The 20,511-nt window shown below is 43.3% G+C and overlaps 1 pseudogene; it reads right to left on the bottom strand.

Moving 5' to 3' along the window:
- Positions 1-19,326: 19,326 nt before the first annotated feature.
- On the bottom strand, positions 19,327-19,444 carry LOC124790617 (annotated as a pseudogene).
- Positions 19,445-20,511: the final 1,067 nt, after the last annotated feature.

Genomic DNA, 20,511 nt, shown 5'->3' with positions numbered 1-20,511 from the left:
ACTTTCTGGCTGTTACGCCGGTTATTAAGGTACTAGCATTTCACATTTTCAATGTCTTATCTTCTATTTGCATTACCTGTAATCTTGCAATGCTGATCAGTTAAATATGTTACCTAGACAAATGCGTTCCCGAAATGTCATTACTCTAGATTCATCATTTTTTCATGCTGCGATTTTTTTGCCGTCAGTGTAACATGATGATGGCCAAAGTAGAGAGGATATAAAATGCAAACTGGCAAGAGCAAGAGAAGCCTTTCTGAAACAGAGCATCTAATATCAATTTAACTGTTACGAAGTCTCTTCTGAAGATTCTCATCTGGAGTGTAGCCTTGTACGGAAGTGAAACGCGGAGGTTAAGCAGTTCAGACAAGAAGAGAATAGGAGCTTTGGAAATATTCTGTATAAGAGTGCTGGAGATTAGATGGTTAGATCGAATAACTGATGAGGAGGGATGAGGAAGTACTGAACCGAATTGGGGAAAAAAGAAATTTGTGACACAACTTGACTAAAAGAAGGGAACGGTTTATGGGAAACATCTTTAGGTGTCAAGGAATTGCCATTTTGGTAATGGAAGAAAGTGTTGTGGGGTGGCGGGGGGAGGGGGGCGGGGGGGGGGGGGGGGTAAAAGTGTAGAGGAAGGCCAAAGCTTGAATACAGTAAACATCTTTAAATGGATGTACGTTGTTGTTGCTGTTAGGCGGAGATGAGGCTTACACACGATAGAGTTGCACATGGAGCTGTATCACACCAGCCCTCAGACTAAAGACCACAACAGTAACAACAGCATTCAAAGCAGAAGTACGACTTCTTCTGATGTTGGTCAGACCAACATCAAGAAGTAAAACCCGACTCTTCTTTCTCCATACAGAGTATAAAAGTCCATACAGGCGTGTTTAATATTTTAAAACGAAATGTGTAGTAGAAAACGGTAGAAACGGAGAAGAATGAAACAAATTAACCTCTGAATAGGTACAAATCAACATCTGTACCAAGAAAGACGATCTTAATTCTATTATGCGATACTTCTTGCAACAAATGTGAAACGTTACAAGTGTGAATCGTTACACTCTATATTACTATACAAAGACAATACGTTGTTTAACATTGTTACCAAAAATATCAAAAAGTTCCTGACCGATTTACTTACGTTTCTCCACGTAACTGTAATAAACATTTGGACAGACATAGGCTATAAATTTTATATATACCATAAGGAAAAGATGTTAGCAAAAATCTCAAGATTCTCGACCGACCTACTTCAAAAAGTTTCTAGATACTTTAACAAATGTTCAAATAGACGTAAGCTACAATTTGTTTAAACAACAATCTTCACAGGTTTTCTGTTAAAACCTAATGCGAGATTTGTTGTTTCGTTTTCTTTCTCACAGTTAATTTCACCTGCGATAGCAAGACATTTAAACTGTTAGAGAAACAGTTTCCACCACAAATATTCTTTAAAAAAATATATATATATATATATATATATATATATATATATATATATATATATATAAAAAAAATCAGATTTTGGATGTTAAGTTCAGTTTTCTATTAGGAAATACAAATTAAAAAATTATCGACTTGTTGATCTCTGTTGTTCGCTCGACGATTTCGCATTGCCAACTGAGCCGTTTCACTGGCTGCCTCACCTTGCTCTTGTGATTGAGAAGCACGAAGTCGAGCCATACTAACGCGGCGCTCTGCACGGGCAATTTGTTGTTCTTCTTCAGTCCTTTCGTTCGCAATGTTTTGTATCTTTCTTGCATTACGGCTTTGTCGAGAAATATTCGATCGTCTTGGTCACGGCATTGTTAATGATGATTCAAAGAAAATAGAAATTATTTCTTTAAATTTTTAATTAATAATATATACTGATACTTAACCATAGACGTTTAGCTGTCATTTGCGTTTTGTTATTCCATGTCAGATGCGTTTTTGTTATACCACGTTTTATAGTTACGCTTAGCTGACATTTGAGTTTTGCTATCCCATGGCAGATGCGTTTTTGTTATACCACGTTTTATAGCGGTAAAGATTAAAGCTATGCGAAAGACTATCACTGAAGGGTCCTCACAAATCCAGCATCTGGAGAGCTCTCCCTCAAACACCGTATCCCAATGATCCCAAGCGATTTACCCATTCATTTTGAGCGACTTTAATTCCCAATTAAGTTTTTGTTTGTAATAACATAAACAACACTCAAGATAAAAAGAGGGTGGGGGAGGGAGAGGAAATGGACAGAAGGGATTGGGGGAGAAAAAAATGGCCGTAGAGAGTGAGGACAAGCATATGGACAAAGATAAGGGAGAGGAGAAGATGTAAAGTGACAAGGAAGAGGATGAGATGGAGAAAGAGGGAGACAGAGAGACACGGGTAGAGGAAGGAGGTGATGGACAAAGAGTGGGGGAGGAAGAGATAAGGACATACGTCCAATTCCCATACTTATTTAGCAATTGCTCTGCACTGCCGGGTTCGCTAGTGTGTGTTATATAGACAATGAAACTGAAACAGAAAATGTAGGCAAACAAAACAAAATGAACTCTTGTGTTCCGTTTATTTTCAGGCAGAAAATTGGCACGTATCGCATCCTAATTTCTAGTATTTATTGGAATACCAAATACATTTTTAAAAAAAATTGCGGGTCTTCTGTAGCAGTAACACGTCTATAACCGCTCCCACCGCTTAAAACCCCCTCCTTCTGCAAAGGATTCCGCAGCGAGCGCTCGGGCGTGACGGCAGACATGTTTACGCGCACTCCACGCAGAGCGGGAAATGAAAGCTGTGAAGTGATGGCCGCGATCCGCGGAAGCAGCGCAGATTTATGAAATGCCGGCTTCTGTTTATGGCCAGTTATCGGATGGGCTGCCGCTCCATGTGGTCGCCCGCATATGGCGGAGGACAGATTCATTTCTCTGTCGCCGATGAAACTGTGACGCGCAATCGGATGAGCGCGGCTTCGCCAATATTAATTGTGAAAGAGAGGCAACACGCTGCAGAATTGTTCGATTACAACGAAAGAAAAGTAAATATGTAAATATTGTTCTAGTTTCATTCGTAATAAGCTCAAGAATATTGTTCTTGTCTAAAAAAATTTCCCATTCTTTTTTGCTGTATCTACATCTCAGGCTCCAGTGATCAGTTTCTATATCGAAACGTAATTTTCATTACGTGAATGCGATAATCATTAGCATCGAATCTAATTTTCGAATCACTCACTGCGAACGTGTCTTACAGAAAAATAAATTTCATAACTGTATTTAAATCCTCTATTCACGTTAAAGCGTTAAGTTTTTTGAAAAAAATTAGACTACACTAACCTTTACATCAACAACTGAGACGATTTAGTCGACGTTTGTTTACAGAGATTGACGACAAAATCAGAATTTACAAAATATAAATACAGGCTGAACCCTATCTACATCTACAATATTTGGCGGTTGTTCGAGGATACTTTCTTAGTTTTTTGGTACAAGGGACTCGTGACCTCGTTACAAAGAAATAACGTGATTAATCGGAATTGTTACTCCAGTTACCTTTCTGTTGAAACGCATTCAGAACAGTCAAAAAGCCTGTAATATGCTATCACCAAAAAGTGCAGTACATAACGCGGAGTACTGCAACAACTACCAGAGGCAAAAGTGCAGTGTAAGTGCGGAAATACGGAGACTGATTAATATGGAACACACGAGAGCGGCAATCTGAATACATACGCCGCTACTCGTTACTTTCAACATATACGTATGCTATATTCACTGTATAAATAAAGTTTTCTAGCTATCAAAAAGTTTTTAATGCAGTAAATTTACTTGCAATTTAGATTTTTGTATATTAACATCCACACAGCTGTTTCATGCCCACAAACTTCCGTATTTTGTCACTGTGTTTAAAGAAAACGAAGTTCTTTGGACGAATGCATTTTAGTAATTGTGATTATTATGGAAGTAATATAGGTTGAATACAGGCCTTTGCGACTGTAGTGAAAGTTTTCTTTGGGCCATACGCGTTTCGTTGTATTTTGAAGCATCTTCAGTGGTCGCTGTAATTGTGTAGTTCTTTTGCCCGCTTGACAAGATCGTAAAAAGTTCTCATGTTTTAAATAACTGCTGTTAAATAGTATTAAATTACTGTTAATACCATCTTATGTTTCCTGCTTCATTCGTAAGGTTTTTCCAAACGTAGTTGTTCGCTTTTAGTACGCTGCGCTTCAGTGACACAGAATGTATTTTCGTTTTCATGTTGTGCAAATCAACTTACAACTCCAGAACTTTGTTTTCATGTTGCGCGGAGCGATAGTTTTTTGTTTTGTTTGTGAAAGCGTCTGCTATTCCTCTGTGTAGCTGTTTGTATTTATCGAATCGTTTTGTGTGTGTGTGTGTGTGTGTGTGTGTGTGTGTGTATGTGTATGTGTGTGTGTGTGTGTAGTGCCATTTCTGCTGCATAGCTTATTATCGTAATAAATTAATAGTTTTACGATACCATTAGCGTTGGTCATTTAATGATTATCTTCACCCAGTATACATCACAGATCGCTTCGAACGTAACCAGGTATGGATAGGAATTTGAAGTTTTTCAAACCTTTTTCTAGTTGAAACCATTATGTCCAACTAATTTAGTTAGTAATTACGCCCTTTCCATAGTTATTATTAGCTGTGTAACCTGTATTAGGTATATTCTAGGCGAGTGGAGCCCTGAAGCGATTTATGAAGTTGCTTCGTCACCCCTCGTGACGAAATTAATAAATAAAAGAGATGAAGTACGATCGTTTCAGGGGGCAACTAGAAATTCATGTGGATATATGGTTGATCACAAGCGTACCTGCAACTTTGTCATTTCTTCATGTAATTTTTGAGATTAATTAGGGTCAACAGCGAAGCTCATAACCTTCCACAGGTGATTCATTAATAGTGTTTCTGAGTATTTAGGGACAGAGGGAAGACTGCAGACAAGTAACAGTGGTGCAGTAGATGAATCTAATATTCGTATATCGGTCTCAAACAAACAGAACAAAGCGAGGCAGCCTTCACAGTAAGGAAGAGAAAGCTACGAATCCATTTTTCTGGACTACTATTGGCTCAAGCAAGCTATTCACAAAAAAAGAATACGCAAAAGAACACAATAAAAATAGCGGCGAGAGTTCGTTCCAGAGAGAAAGAGCGGGCTAATCTGAAAGAAATAAGCAAGAAGTTAATGAGCCATGAGAGTAACAGATAGGAGAACGAGGACGTATGTGCAAGTGCGCGTAGCTTGCCAAGGCAGCATCGGCATGCTGGTGCTAGGCTGCTTGCAGAAATGGATGCGAGAGTGTGTTGTTATTGCGATCGTGGAAATTGCGTGCGTCTTATTGAGATACGACCGTATTCCCATCGTGAGGGTCCAGTACACGTCTGACTCCCAGGTAATAAAGTTTACAGCATGTTACAACTAAAATGGCGGCAGACTTACACGCCAGTCTGCAATCAACCGATGACGAATAGATAATGCTTCAGTGTGAGTTGGAGAGCGCGTCGCCGTTTTATTTATTTTTTTCCATATTCTGTGTGCCACTCCTGTAAAATATAGTCCTTGCTCCCAACCTTACACGGGAGGCTGCGCTGACCTCCCGTGAGATATTTTATTATTGAGCTGCAGGGGAACTTAAGTTTATTACGTTGACTATTTCAAAGTGACAAGAGTCCAGATTTACTGAAAAAAAGGTGTTCTTCCGCGACGCCGTGACAGGGAACCGTTTGAGATTATTTTAATAAACTGATTTCCAATGCGTATGTTTGCAGGTGGGGATATTCAGCCGCCAAAAATTGTTAAAATTCATGGTGAACCTTCAGCTGTCGTTTATTATGCACAATGCGCTTCTATACCAGTTTCAGTCAAATGTCAAATGGTTCAAATGGCTCTGAGCACTATGGGAGTTAGCATCTGAGGTCATCAGTCCCCTAGAACTTAGAACTACTTAAACTTAACTAACCTAAGGACATCACACACATCCATGCCCGAGGCAGGATTCGGACCTGCGACCGTAGCAGTCACCCCGTTCCGGACTGAAGTGCCTAGAACCCCTCGGTCACTGCGGCCGGCGTCAGATGTCCATCATCAAGCATAAACTGGCATGAACAGCTGGAAAGTTATACCATAATAAGAGTAATTTGTTCTTTTGAGCCCACCGTAACAGTAAGAATTTTTTTACAATAATAGCTGTGTACAATAGTTTTCATAAAGAAGAAAAGTTCAGAACGACTGCTATTCAGACGCTCAGTTTCCAATAATCTCAAAGTTATGCGGACTTCTCATCCTTTGCGATCCCTTTCCTTCGCAATAACTTAATTTGTTCGGAATCGCGGGTAAAATTACTTTTGTGGCGGAAATCTGCCTATCAGATTTACCAGCTCATTGATTACGCACGCAGCATCGACCTGTGATTGGGGTCATTTGGTTTGTAATCTCTTCTACATTTCTAATCTGATTTGATTTTGTATTAATGAAGTATTTCGCGAATTCTTCTTAATATGGGCTGGTGCCTCTCCACGTTCGTGGGCAACAGCTATAAAAGTCTCCCACAGCGGTGCCGAGTTGGTTTATAACGGTCACAATCCGCACGCTCGAAGCTGATTGGCTGTCACTTTTATGACCGTAGCTCCACAGCGGTGCATTTACGACCTGTGATTATCTGGAAATCGGTGCATTTACGACCAGTGGTTGTCTGGAAAATTTGGCCTGCTTCGTCGCGCCGTACCCTGCTCTGACCTTGTTACCAGGTTGTTTTTCTCTCGTCCCTGTTAGCCGGGAAGCAGGTGACGTCTCATTCTGCGGTATGTTCATTGAGTAGCGTCTCGTAATGCATCTACCTTTCCAACATCACTTCGAATAATAAACGCCTGTTCAAGCGGTACAGTATGCGGTGTGAGCAAATAACGGAGCCTGAATAGCAGACCTCTGTTTGCCAGATCATTTGCGGTTGTGGTGCTGTACTTATCGCAGCGGGAACATGAACGGGCTTGCGGCCGATAACGGCTTAGTAGACTTCGCAGATAAGCGGAAGTGTGGTCAGCCAAGCAAATCGGACCCAGATAAGTAGCGAGCACCGCGCTGGGAATTGAACTTGGTGCTGCTGCTGCTACTGTGGAGCTGCAAGCGTCAACAGACAAGAGAGCCGTGTTGTTTGTAAGCAGCTGCGCCACACGAAAAATTTCGCCCACGGTCCGACGAACAGCTTACCGAGTGGCAGAAAGTCTCTACGATTACATTGCCTTCTAATGAACAGGTGCGCTACCGTGAGTGACGCTTCGTCACGGAACTTTAAGTCATTAGGCGGGAGGAGCGAGGATACCAGTCCTAGACCGGTCATGCAGTTCAATGTTTCCTTGAAACCCTCCAGCGAAATGTCGAGAATTTTTCCCTTGATTGGACCACTACGGAATTTTAATCTCATCCCTGGCCAATCCGAGGCTCATTTTCCTCCTTTTCATTTTACTTACTGGTAGAGAGGGCCATAAGAAACAAGCACATATTATGTTGGAACTTCTTTATTTAAATGAGTGTGGCTTTACTTAAATTGCTGAATGACTGACAAGGGGAGGGCCTCAGACACGGCCAACCGATTCGGCTCAAATTTGGCAGGTCGCTTGTGTACAATCTAAAACGAAGGACTCATGTTTCCTTGAAACCCTTCAGCGAAATGTCGAGAATTTTTCCCTTGATTGGACCACTACGGAATTTTAATCTCATCCCTGGCCAATCCGAGGCTCATTTCCCTCCTTTTCATTTTACTTACTAGTAGAGAGGGCTATAAGAAACAAGCACATATTATGTTGAAACTTCTTTATTTAAATGAGTGTGGCTTTACTTAAATTGCTGAATGACTGACAAGGGGAGGGCCTAAGACACGGCCAACCGATTCGGCTCAAATTTGGCAGGTCGCTTGTGTACAATCTAAAACGAAGGACTCATGTTTCCTTGAAACCCTTCAGCGAAATGTCGAGAATTTTTCCCTTGATTGGACCACTACGGAATTTTAATCTCATCCCTGGCCAATCCGAGGCTCATTTCCCTCCTTTTCATTTTACTTACTAGTAGAGAGGGCCATAAGAAACAAGCACATATTATGTTGAAACTTCTTTATTTAAATGAGTGTGGCTTTACTTAAATTGCTGAATGACTGACAAGGGGAGGGCCTAAGACACGGCCAACCGATTCTGCTCAAATTTGACAGGTCGCTTGTGTACAATCTAAAACGAAGGACTCTAAGTTATTTGGGGTCAACACCGCCACAATTCTGAGAAAATCACCCCTAATGGTTATGACGAGTAATCGACTCAAAATTGGAGGGAGCGATAGATAATTGTAAATGGAGCATTTTTATCATTTGGTATGGGGTCCGCAGACGCAAACTTTTCCAGAAATCGAGGAAAGAAACTTTTACAACTGCCACTTCTGTACCCACATGGTAAACGCTTTTCGCCGACAGCGCCGACAGAGCAACAGCCAAGATAACTGGCTGAAAATCGGAGAAGCCGGGTTCGAATCTCGAAAAAACGCGCGGATGTTATTCTTTTCGTTTGTATTTTTCCATATCTCAGTTGATAGGGATAGGAGGGTTAATAAGGTAAGTAGATCAATAAGGAATGATATAATAATAAGGTAGGCAAACTAATTTACCAAACGCTGTGAGTTAGTAAAGTATTAAACTTTTAAACCTTGTCACATGAAAACAACTCCGAGTAAGAGTGCTGCGAATTCCTCACGAGGGATCACAGACAGCCAACCGCGCGACGCTTGTTTACAGCGAGGCACGGGACAGAATGCACGCGGGGAGAGTTATGTTCAGTGCTTTTGTTCTAAAAAAAAAAAAAAAAGTTTGAGGGTAATTAGTTATAACTGAAGCATGGGATACCATCCGTCTGCTTTTAGTCATGACGTCATCAACATGCCGAAGTAATTATCATTCCTTATTGATTTATTTACCTTCTTAAACCTCCTATCCCTATCAAATGAGATATGGAAAAATACAAACGAAAAGAACAACATCATCCGCTAGGTTTCTTCGAGTTTGGAACCCGGTTTCTTCGATTCCCATCCAGTCACCTTGGCCGTCTTTTTTTTTTTTTTAATCTCATTTTGTTCGTTCGTTGCATCTGCTCGGGGCGGACGTCGTAAGGCACCCGTTTAAGTTCGTTGTTGATCGGTGAACTCAATTTTGTTATTACAAAGGGCAGCTAACCCTCTGACCGAACACGCTGAGTTACTGTGCCGGCGCCGTTGGGCTATCGGTGCTGTCGACGGAAAGCGTTTACCATGTGGGTACAGAAGCAGCAGTTGTAAAAGTTTCTTGCTTCGATTTCTGGAAAAGTATGCGTTTTCAGACCCCATACCTGATGATGAAAAATGCGCTACTTACAATTATCTATCGATCCCGCCAATTTTGAGTCAATTGCTCGTCATAACCTTTAGCGGTGATTTTCTCAAAAACGCGGGGGTGTTGACCCAAAATATTTTAGATTCCTTCGTTTTAGGTTGTACACAAGCGACCTGCCAAATTTGAGCCTTCCCCTTGTGAGACGCACAATATCCTAGAGCAACGCAATCTGACTGCTCAAAAAAAAGATAACCTGACTTCAAATAATTAATTCAAAAGAATGGCCCTGACTAAAAAATCTTAACTATAACCTATACATTTCATTAAGCACTTACCTCACAAAAATCTTCATTACACGAACTACTGCAATACAGCGAGCGTCAATACTGCCAGCTAAATAAAAGATTGTAACTACTAAAACCACTAATTACTAATAGGCATGTGGTTAGCAAAGGAAAGATTTTGTTGCAAACCAAATAATGTATTTTTTTACCTTAATAATGTGACATCCAGTTCAAACACGAATATAAGTCGTCATTGACATCCAATACAAAGATACATAATGACGAATTTTCAATCTCCAAGTCGAACATGTACAGACCGTTAGGCTACGCTAATACTTCAGACCTCTACCCACCATCAATGCTAACTTCTCACTTCTAAGATCCATCACTGCTGGCTGTTCACCTTCAACTGCCCAACAGTACTTCCATCACTATTAGCGACTAACCTCCAACAACGAGTCCAGCAGCCACAGTCTCTTACAAAGTACAGTCAGAGATTTAATACAGAGCGCTGCATAGCGCTACAAACATACAAATACCTAAACGGCCTACTTACTATGTATCTGAAACTTGTCGCTGCATGCGAGACTTTTACCTGCTAAGCTATCCAGGCATGTTTCTAATTGCTGCTTTCCAAATTCCACTGAAACTTCTCTCCACACCTTTCTGAGCTAGCTCTCTTGGAAGAAAGAATACTTGAGATCAATGGGTTTGCCACAAACTACAGGTTGTTTCCAGAATAGATCTTTTGTTCGGCAACGGACTGATTCTGTTGTTAATCATTAGATGCATTAAAATTTCGTGACCTACCGTGACTGAAACGCTGACGTTTCATTTCCCTGTTGCTTTTAGCTAAGCCGTAGACCTGTTAAACGTACCTCTGGCGTCGTTCGAAAAGTTTGGGAAGTTTGTTTTTTGAAACTTTATCAAAAAGCTTCGATTCATAAATCTAGACTTCGCAGTTAGAGTTCATTTCAAAAACATTGTGGTAGGTGTGTGATCACGTTATTGTGTGATAAAAGTGCTGTAGAAGTTTTGGGTACTATTGCAGACAGCCTTCATCAGGCGATGCTCATGATAGTTACCTACAAAATTAAACGTAACTACTCCTTTTTGTCATATCATGACACGGTGACGCCGGCCACTGTGGCCGAGCAGTTCTAGGCGCTTCAGTCCGGAACTGCGCTGCTGTGGCGGTTGCAGGTTCGAATCCTGCCTCGGGCATGGATGTGTGTGATGTCCTTAGGTTAGTTAGGTTTAAATAGTTCTAAGTCTAGGGGACTGATGACCTCAGATGTTAAGTCCCATAGTGGTTCAAATGGCTCTGAGCACTATGGGACTCAACTGCTGAGGTCATTAGTCCCCTAGAACTGAGAACTAGTTAAACCTAACTAACCTAAGGACATCACAAACATCCATGCCCGAGGCAGGATTCGAACCTGCGACCGTAGCGGTCTTGCGGTTCCAGACTGCAGCGCCTTTAACCGCACGGCCACTTCGGCCGGCTAAGTCCCATAGTGCTCAGAGCCATTTGAACCTTGACACGGTGACACTCTCAGACGAACATTATTGAAAATGAATCTTTAATTTGTGCCACTGAAATAACTCGCTGTCTTATTTGTTGCTGTTTAAGTGTAAAATCTACCGGAGATTCGCGAAAATGTGAAGGCCAGTGCTACAAGCATTGTGAACGGCTTACTAAAAGAAGTGGACAACTATTCTGTAAGGTAAAGCCGAAATCACATTGCCATGCCCGTCGACAAATTGCAGCCTACAACCCTTAAATTGTGTTAAATACTATTGTATTCATCGCAGCCATCTGGGCTGCCGCGCGTTAACGTGCCGCTTCGGGGATTCAGGGAGGAGTGCCGGCCCTGGATCGATGAGAGTCGTTGTGCCAGCCAGCATGGATATGTATTTTATAGGTGGTTTCCCACATACCGGGCTGATATAAATGTTCTGCCTCAGTTGCACGATTCTAAAACATTTAGAAAACGTGCACACACTTTTACAAGGGGTAACACGGTATGTAGACAGTTGGGGTGGACAAATTTCGTCTCAGGAGGAAAATGTGAAGGGAAACCGTCCACCCTGTACTACTACGAGGTGCATTCAAGTTCTAAGGCCTCCGATTTTTTTTTTCTCCGGACTGGAAAGAGATAGAAACATGCGCAATGTTTTAAAATGAGGCCGCGTTCATTGTCAATACGTCCCAGAGATGGCAGCACCGTACGGCAGATGGAATTTTACCGCCAGCTGCGAGAATGAGAACTGTTTTAAATACTTAAAATGGCGACGCTTTCCTTACTTGAACAGTGTGCAATCATTCGTTTTCTGAATTTGCGTGGTGTGAAACCAATTGAAATTCATCGACAGTTGAAGGAGACATGTGGTGATGGAGTTATGGATGTGTCGAAAGTGTGTTTGTGGGTGCGACAGTTTAATGAAGGCAGAACATCATGTGACAACAAACCGAAACAACCTCGGGCTCGCACAAGCCGGTCTGACGACATGATCGAGAAAGTGGAGAGAATTGTTTTGGGGGATCGCCGAATGACTGTTGAACAGATCGCCTCCAGAGGTGGCATTTCTGTGGGTTCTGTGCACACAATCCTGCATGACGACCAGAAAATGCGAAAAGTGTCATCCAGATGGGAGCCACGAATGCTGACGGACGACCACATGGCTGCTCGTGTGGCATGTTGCCAAGCAATGTTGACACACAACGACAGCATGAATGGGACTTTCCTTTCGTCGGTTGTGACAATGGATGAGACGTGGATGCCATTTTTCAATCCAGAAACAAAGCGCCAGTCAGCTCAATGGAAGCACACAGATTCACCGCCACCAAAAAATTTCGGGTAACCGCCAGTGCTGAAAAAATGATGGTGTCCATGTTCTGGGACAGCGAGGGCATAATCCTTACCCGTTGCGTTCCAAAGGGCACTACGGTAACAGGTGCATCCTACGAAAATGTTTTGAAGAACAAATTACTTCCTGCACTGCATCAAAAACGTCCGGGAAGGGCTGCTCATGTGCTGTTTCACCAAGACAACGCACCCGCACATCGAGTTAACGTTACGCAACGGTTTCTTCGTGATAACAACTTTGAAGTGATTCCTCATGGTCCCTACTCACCTGACCTGGCTCCTAGTGACTTTTGGCTTTTTCCAAGAATGAAAGACGCTCTCCGTAACCGCACATTCACCAGCCGTGCTGCTATTGCCTCAGCGATTTTCCAGTGGTCAAAACAGACTCCTAAAGAAGCCTTCGCCGCTGCCATGTAATCATGGCGTCAGCGTTGTGAAAAATGTGTACGTCTGCAGGGCGATTACGTCGAGAAGTAACGCCAGTTTCATCGATTTCGGGTGAGTAGTTAATTAGAAAAAAAAAATCGGAGGCCTTAGAACTTGAATGCACCTCGTAAGATTGGCAAATCCGAAAACTAACATGAGGACCTCGTGGGGGATGCGGGAAAAGACCAAGAATAGAAAACTGTTATAGTCACCAAATATTCATGGCAGCAAACATTAACGTGCCATGAAGAGAAACCCCTACAACCGAAAGTAGTTGGTGTTATTGCGGTAGGCTTGCTTACGCGCAGCAACGATACAGCCTCATCAGGGGGTCAAACAGATTTAGGCAAACTAATGCAAATATTATATTAACACAAATAAGCAACAACGAACAATTTGCAATAATTTATTGAAAGAAGTTATATGTTATGTATCTTGAGTATGGAGAGGATGCGTGGCAATGTGCTTAAAAGTTCACTTCAACTGGTCTATTCTTTGACACTGGTCTAGCCTGAATACAGTGCATGATGACCTAAGTGATGTATTATGCAAATTGAAGGAGGAGGGGGTGAAAGGAAAAGAAAGGGAAGGGATTATTGATATCAGCTGCATCAGGATTTTGTGCTGCATCAGTGGCGACGTGTCAAAAAGTTTGCCAAACGAGATTCGAACCCAGGATTTCCTGCTTATTAGGCAGTTGCGTTACCCACTGCGCCACCCGGACACAGCATTTGTCGCAACTGTACGGACTATCTCGCCACGCCCCTCGGCCAAACCACAGCCGGCCGGAGTGGCCGAGCGGTTCTAGGCGCTACAGTCTGGAACCGCGCGACCGCTTCGGTCGCAGGTTCGAATCCTTCCTCGGACATGGATGTGTGTGATGTCCTTAGTTAGGTTTAAGTAGTTCTAATTTCTAGGGGACTGATGACCACAGCAGTTAAGTCCCATAGAGCTCAGAGCCATTTGAACCAAACCACACTCCCACCTAGCACCACGTATCCGCAGTTTCCGTCCATTTTCTTCATGCTCACTAACTTCAGAGATTCTTGCAGGAGGTCAGACATAATTGAACATCTGCGCTGAATGTGGTGGAGCCATTGCCAGTCGAGGCGAATCAACTGCACAGGGTGGGGCAATAAAAGTGGCCCAGAAGAATGGATACAGTTGGACGTGAATCTCTCAAACTGCTGGAATCATTGTACAGGGAGCTCTGGTATATGGGTATTGTTGAAGGGAAGTTGAATTCTCGGCAGTATGTGTTCATTATGGCAAACCCTTCTCGACCAGGGTAGTAAATGGCATATTCCAGCAGGACAGTGCAAGAGCACACACTGCAGTTCACGCCACAAACGCCTTGAGGATGTACATATCCTTTACTCCTTTTGCTGGTCTCCTGATTTGTCACGTGTTGTACGCGATGGGAAGACGTAATTACCATATTAACTTCCAGCCAGCAGATCTTCAAGAACAGACATAGCACGTGTTTCCGACAAAGCAAGAAATTTTGCAGGATGACGTCTGGAGGCTGGATGCTTCCTTGCCACAGCGAATACAAGAGTGTATTTATACGTGTTGGGGCTACACCCATGCTGATGATAGTGGGCATGGAATGAAAGTTTAATTATTTAATAATCGTTATGTGATGAACGTTACCATGAAGTTTGATAAACATAGGAGTGGCAGAGATGTGCAAAATGGTTTAATAAAAGTATTTAAATTCAAAATACAAATACTTGGTTATTTTTTCTATTTCAGTTGTAAATACAAAATGGTTTTAAATACATGTATTTAAATACACAATACAAAATACATTATTTCAAAATATCTTATTTCAAATAAAATACCTTTAGTTAGTGTACAATATACATGCCGTTTATTTAACTGATTTTAACATCAACAACTGTTCAAATATTTCATCTGTCATGTTCTGCTTATGTCGCCTCATTATTATTCCACGAAAAGAAAGCATTTGTTCATCAAAATCAGAACACAGTGAGCAAGTTTATTTTCTTTTTTGTTATTTGCGAACTGACCACTTAGGATCACTCAGCAGGATTTTACATTTAAGCATATGAACTCTGACTACCTTTGGAAATTTATCTTTGGTTTCCTGTACTACTTGCTCAGTACACAGACTGAACAATATTATAGTAGGCTGCCACGGTACCTCGCTCCCTTGTCAACGACTGCGACAGATTACGCAGTCGGAAACCAGTGCGTCATTCATGACCTGGATTGCTTCCGCAGCCGCTCGCTAGGAACATTTCCGGCATTTCCGTGTGTTGCTGCCCAGCAACAGGTTGCAGAAGTCGACGGCCCCTTTCGGCGATGCAACAGCTCCGCGTCCCATCGACGCCAGCGCCACTGTGCTCGCAGCTAAACAGCTTGTCCGTGAGTACAAACTAACTTCTGTATATGCAGTAGAGATGAGCAAACTCGTTCATCTTCGGGAACTAGTTCACTAGTGATCGCTATTTGTTGGGAACCGTTCATTTTTACTCGTTCACCGTTCATTTGTGCTAGGTATATGGTTCTTCTGAAAAATTGAAAATTAGTAGCATAAGTGACTGAAGATGGAAGGACCAAGAGGGAGCACTTGCCTCAAAAAAAAAAAAGTTAAAATGGCTCTGAGCAATATGGGACTTAATTGCTGAGGTCGTCAGTCCCCTAGAACATAGATCTACTAACTAACCTAAGGACATCACACACATCCATGCCGGAGACAGGATTCCAACCTGCGACCGTAGCTGTCGCGCGGTTCCAGACTGTAGCGCCTAGAACCGCTCGGCCACACTGGCCAGCACTTGCCTCCCCCCCTAGAGTACAGAGGTTTTATTCAGAACAGAATTCTCTCACACTTGTAATTTTCATGGTTCTGCAAAATCTCTCATGTAGCCAACTGTAGCGTTATGTGGCTGATAGCAGTGAAATAATGTAAGGTGGCGCACGAAATACCGGCCCCGAGGACAGACTGCTCGCCAAGTATGCACGATTTGTTGACCGCTACGAGAGGAATAGATAAACATGTAATAATTAGGCAGTGAAGAGATAACAAATAAGCTAATGCAAACAACAACTTCGAAACAATAGATGACGATTGGTGGGCGACAATGAGCAGTCTAGCACTCGGGGTCGATTTTTCATGCGCCACCCTGTACCAATGAAAAATATTGTAGGAGTTATCATATTCTCTTTACAAAATGTGACACCAGACACTCAATTATGGAGCGCGGGCTTCATTCGATTGTAAGTCGGTCTGTCTTCCATAACAATGAACATGCTCTTTTACCTTGGATCAAAAAAAGACGGCAAATGGCCACTTGTGTGTGCCGTGCCGACTTCCTTTGCATGTGTAATAACAAAAAAATCTTACAAGTATTTCTTCTGCTGTTTATCGAAATAGTGAAGTAAGCTGATATGTCGTTTTGTTACCTGAAAAGATGTATGTATTACATACCGCGTAATTTTTATGTAATTGACGTAATTATAAAATACATTTTAATCACCTGTCATGGACGCTGAATAGAATACGAAAAGAACCAGAAGTTCAGAGCTAAAAAAAATTTGAAACAGATCTAGATTGGGCGTGCGCAGCGAACGAAACGAACAACTTGATACTGAAGAAACTATGAGCAGTCGGCAGTGGAACTGCGACGAATGGCCATGCGAAGAAGGACGAGTCCGGCCGAGCGAGACGGAGACAGACGGGAACGGGACCGACGCTGGAACGAGACCGGCCGACGTGCCGTTGCGGGAACGAGACCGACTGTTTCCCGTTCCCGGGAACTATAAGTAGAAAGCCGCGAACGAAATGAACTGTGAAAGACCGTTCCTTAGAATTCGTTCCTCACTCGTTCTGTTGATCTTGATGAACCGCTCCTTTGGACCCGTCAGTTCGCGAACGACCCATCTCTAATATGCAGCAGCGGTCGTTTCCTGGGGCTCGCCGGACATACTATTAGCCGCTCCCACCTCACTCTCAAAAACGGCCTTCGCTTTCGAAGGTTTTAGATGACGTTGAACTGGTACCAGGCCGTCATCTGACACTTTCACCACTGACTTAAGTATGTAACAGTGAATTAAAATGAAACAACGGAACGTCCAGGATGGAATAATGACAGTATTATGAAAAAGATAGATTGCTACTCACCATATAATGTAGATGTTGAGTCGCAGTCAGGCACAACAAAAAGACTGCTAAAAGAGTAAGCTTTCAGCAAAGAAGCCTTCTTCTGAATTAGACAACACTCGCACAAACATTCACGCAAACAGCTCACACACGCATGGCCACGTCTGTGGCTGCCGAGGTCAGATAGAGCAGCCAGAGACGGAGGTCATTCATGTGAGAGTCGTGTGTGCGTGTGTGCACTGTCCTCTTCGGAACAAGTCCTTTTGGCCGAAAGCTTACTTGTTTATCAGTCTTTTTGTTGTGACTGTCTGCGACTTAACATCTCCACTATATGGTGGGTAGAAATCTATGCTTTTCATAATATTGTCAGCGAAGTAAAATGGGCCGACGTGGGGACGTGACAGAATACCCTGAAATGAGATACCGTATATGGACGTGCCCATGACAATACTGTGAATCAAGTGGTGTGTCGACGTGCACTGTTCATCGTTTGAGCAAGGAATGGAATACCACTTGCTACCATGTAACATGGCGCAAGAACAACGGTTGTAAAAAAAGATCCTAACCGACAGGGGCCGCATATAATGTCACGCCTTGTCAATGTCAACCGAAAATGCTGCTGGTTTCAGCCGATGCAAGTTCTGTCTCAACCAGTTTCCTAGAGCTCATTCTGAGGATAACTGCAGGAGGAGGAGGAGGAGGAGGAAGAAGAAGAAGAGATTAGCGTTTAACATCCCGTCGACAACGGGGTCATTAGAGACGGAGCACAACCTCTGACTAGCGAAGGATACAGAAGGAAAGCGGCCGTGCCCTTTCGAATGAACCATCCCGGAATTTGCCTTAAGCGATTTAGGGAAATCATTGAAAACCTAAATCAGGGTGGTCGGCCGCGGGTTTGACTGTCTTCCTCCCTAACCAATGCGGTATCCTGCTCGATAAGAGAGCTGGACATCTGTAGTGATTGCACATAAAGTTACACTTTTTCCATAGGCCCAAGAACCCAAAAACTCGACAGAATGTGACTGTAGGCATCTAAAGTGCTTTGACAAGTCGCTATTTTGCTTCTTCTCAAACCATGTAAGGCGTCAGATGAATTGATAGCTCAATGTGGCAGGATACAGATCAGACTGGAGGCAGTTCTGTTATGAGCTATGTCCAATCAGTCAGGTTACGGTGAACATGAACCATGTTTATTTCAACAGCAGCAAAAAAATGGCTCTGAGCACTATGGGACTCAACATCTGTGGTCATCAGTCCCCTAGAACTTAGAACTACTTAAACCTAACGAACCTAAGAACACCACACACATCCATGCCCGAGGCAGGACTCGAACCTGCGACCGTAGCAGTCGCGCGGTTCCGGACTGCGCGCCCAGAACAACAGCAGCATTCTGAGTGGCCAAGTGTTTCCATTTCTACTACGCCTACGTGATGAATGTGGTGTGGATGCGCCCGTCTTTCAAAATTATAACAGCTGTATTCACAGGGTTGGAGGTCTAAGTTCCTCGTTCAACAATCAGGCACCGTATCACACCTTCACTTGCACGCTGAATCATGATATACAGGACATAAAATCCCGCCTGAGGCCTGCGATCATTTTTATGATAATAATTGGCAACCAATGCTGTACAATCGCAATAAAGTCATGAGATTTTCAATTGACTCTTATTACAACATGTTACGCGTTTCGGGATTACACCCATCTTCAGACATCACAAACTTCAAATCCTTCTTAACCAACCAGGCGTACACCCTTGACAACTTGGTCAGGAAGGAGTTGAAGTTCGTAATGTCTGAAGATGGGTGTAATCCCGAAACATGTAACATGTTCTAGTAAAAGAGTCAACTGAACATCCCATGATCTTATTGCGATTGTACAGCATTGGTTGCCAATTATTAATTCACTGAGTCAGCCAATCTCAAACCTGGATCTCTCGGAAAAGCTGGTGAAATGTAGCAATCATTATCCCCACAAACTGGTACCTCTACTGGATCTAATCATCAATGAGTGGTTTCAGCTGGAGGCATCCCTAAAGAAACGTCACGTTTATCTCCCATTCACTCCACATAAGCACTCCGTCTTCAGGCCACAAGTAGTCCATCGGGACCATCCGACCGCCGTGTCATCCTCACTGAGGATGCGGATAGGAGGGGCGTGTGGTCAGCACACCTCTCTCCCGGTCGTTACGATGGTTTTCTTTGACCGGAGCCGCTACTATTCGGTCGAGTAGCTCCTCAATTGGCATCACGAGGCTGAGTGCACCCCGAAAAATGACAACAGCGCGTGGCAGCCCGGATGGTCACCCATCCAAGTGCCGGCCACGCCCGACAGCGCTTAACTTCGGTGATCTGACGGGGACCGGTGTATCCACTGCGGCAAGGCCGTCGCCATTCACTCCACATGCCGTCTAATAATACGCAAACAGCAATTTGTTTTTATCTACTGAAAATTTTCTCTCTGCATTCACACAGATACTCCGCAAACCATCGTATGGTGCGTCGTGAAGTGTACGTTGTACTCACTACTAGTCATTTCCTTTCCTGTTCGCCGCGCGGGATTATCCGAGCGGTCTAAGGCGCTACAGTCATGGACTCTGCGGCTGATCCCGGCGGAGGTTCGAGTCCTCCCTCGGGCATGGGTGTGTGTGTTTGTCCTTTAGATTGTTTAGGTTAAGTAGTGTGTAAGCTTAGGGACTGATGACGTTAGCAGTTAAGTCCCATAAGTTGTCACACACATTTGAACATTTTTTGAACCTTTCCTGTTCCATTCGCAAACAGAGCGAAGAAAAAGCGACTATCCACATGCCACCGTACGAACCCTGGTTTCTCTTATCTTTGTGGTCCTTACGCGAAATGTATGTTGGCGGCAGTAGAATGGTTCTGCAGTCAGCTTCAAATGCCCTTCCTATAAATTTTCTTAACAGTGTTCCTCGAAAAGTACACTCATGCTCATAAATTAAGGATAATTGCAAAATGTGGTGCAACACAACGTGGCACTACACAAAACTGACGCTAATAGCATAGGCACATAGGGAACACAAACGACACAGATCTGTAAGTCCACGGTATTGGTGATAAGTTGGGAAAACCGTCTCGAAACACATGTGCTACAAAACGCCACTGCTTCCTGCGAATGTACCCAGAAATCAATATGGGATATGACCACCATGCACACGTACACAGGACGCACAACGGATTGGTATACTCTGGATCGGTGGTCGAGCAACTGCTGGGGTATAGCCTCCCATTCTTGCATCAGTGCCTGTCGGAGCCTCTGAAGTGTCGTAGGGGTTTGAAGACGTGCAGCAATACGTCGACCGAGAGCTTCCCAGACGTGCTCGATGGGGTTTAGATCTGGAGAACAGGCAGGCCACTCCAGTCGCCTGATATCTTCTGTTTCAAAGTACTCCTCCACAATGGCAGCTCGGTGGGACCGTGCCTTATCATCCATCAGGAC

Source organism: Schistocerca piceifrons, chromosome 3 (genome assembly GCF_021461385.2).
Source record: "Schistocerca piceifrons isolate TAMUIC-IGC-003096 chromosome 3, iqSchPice1.1, whole genome shotgun sequence".
In the NCBI taxonomy this organism is placed as follows: Eukaryota; Metazoa; Arthropoda; class Insecta; order Orthoptera; family Acrididae; genus Schistocerca; species Schistocerca piceifrons.
The sequence above is the reverse complement of the archived record's forward strand: the minus strand, read 5'-3'. Positions and strand labels throughout refer to the sequence as shown.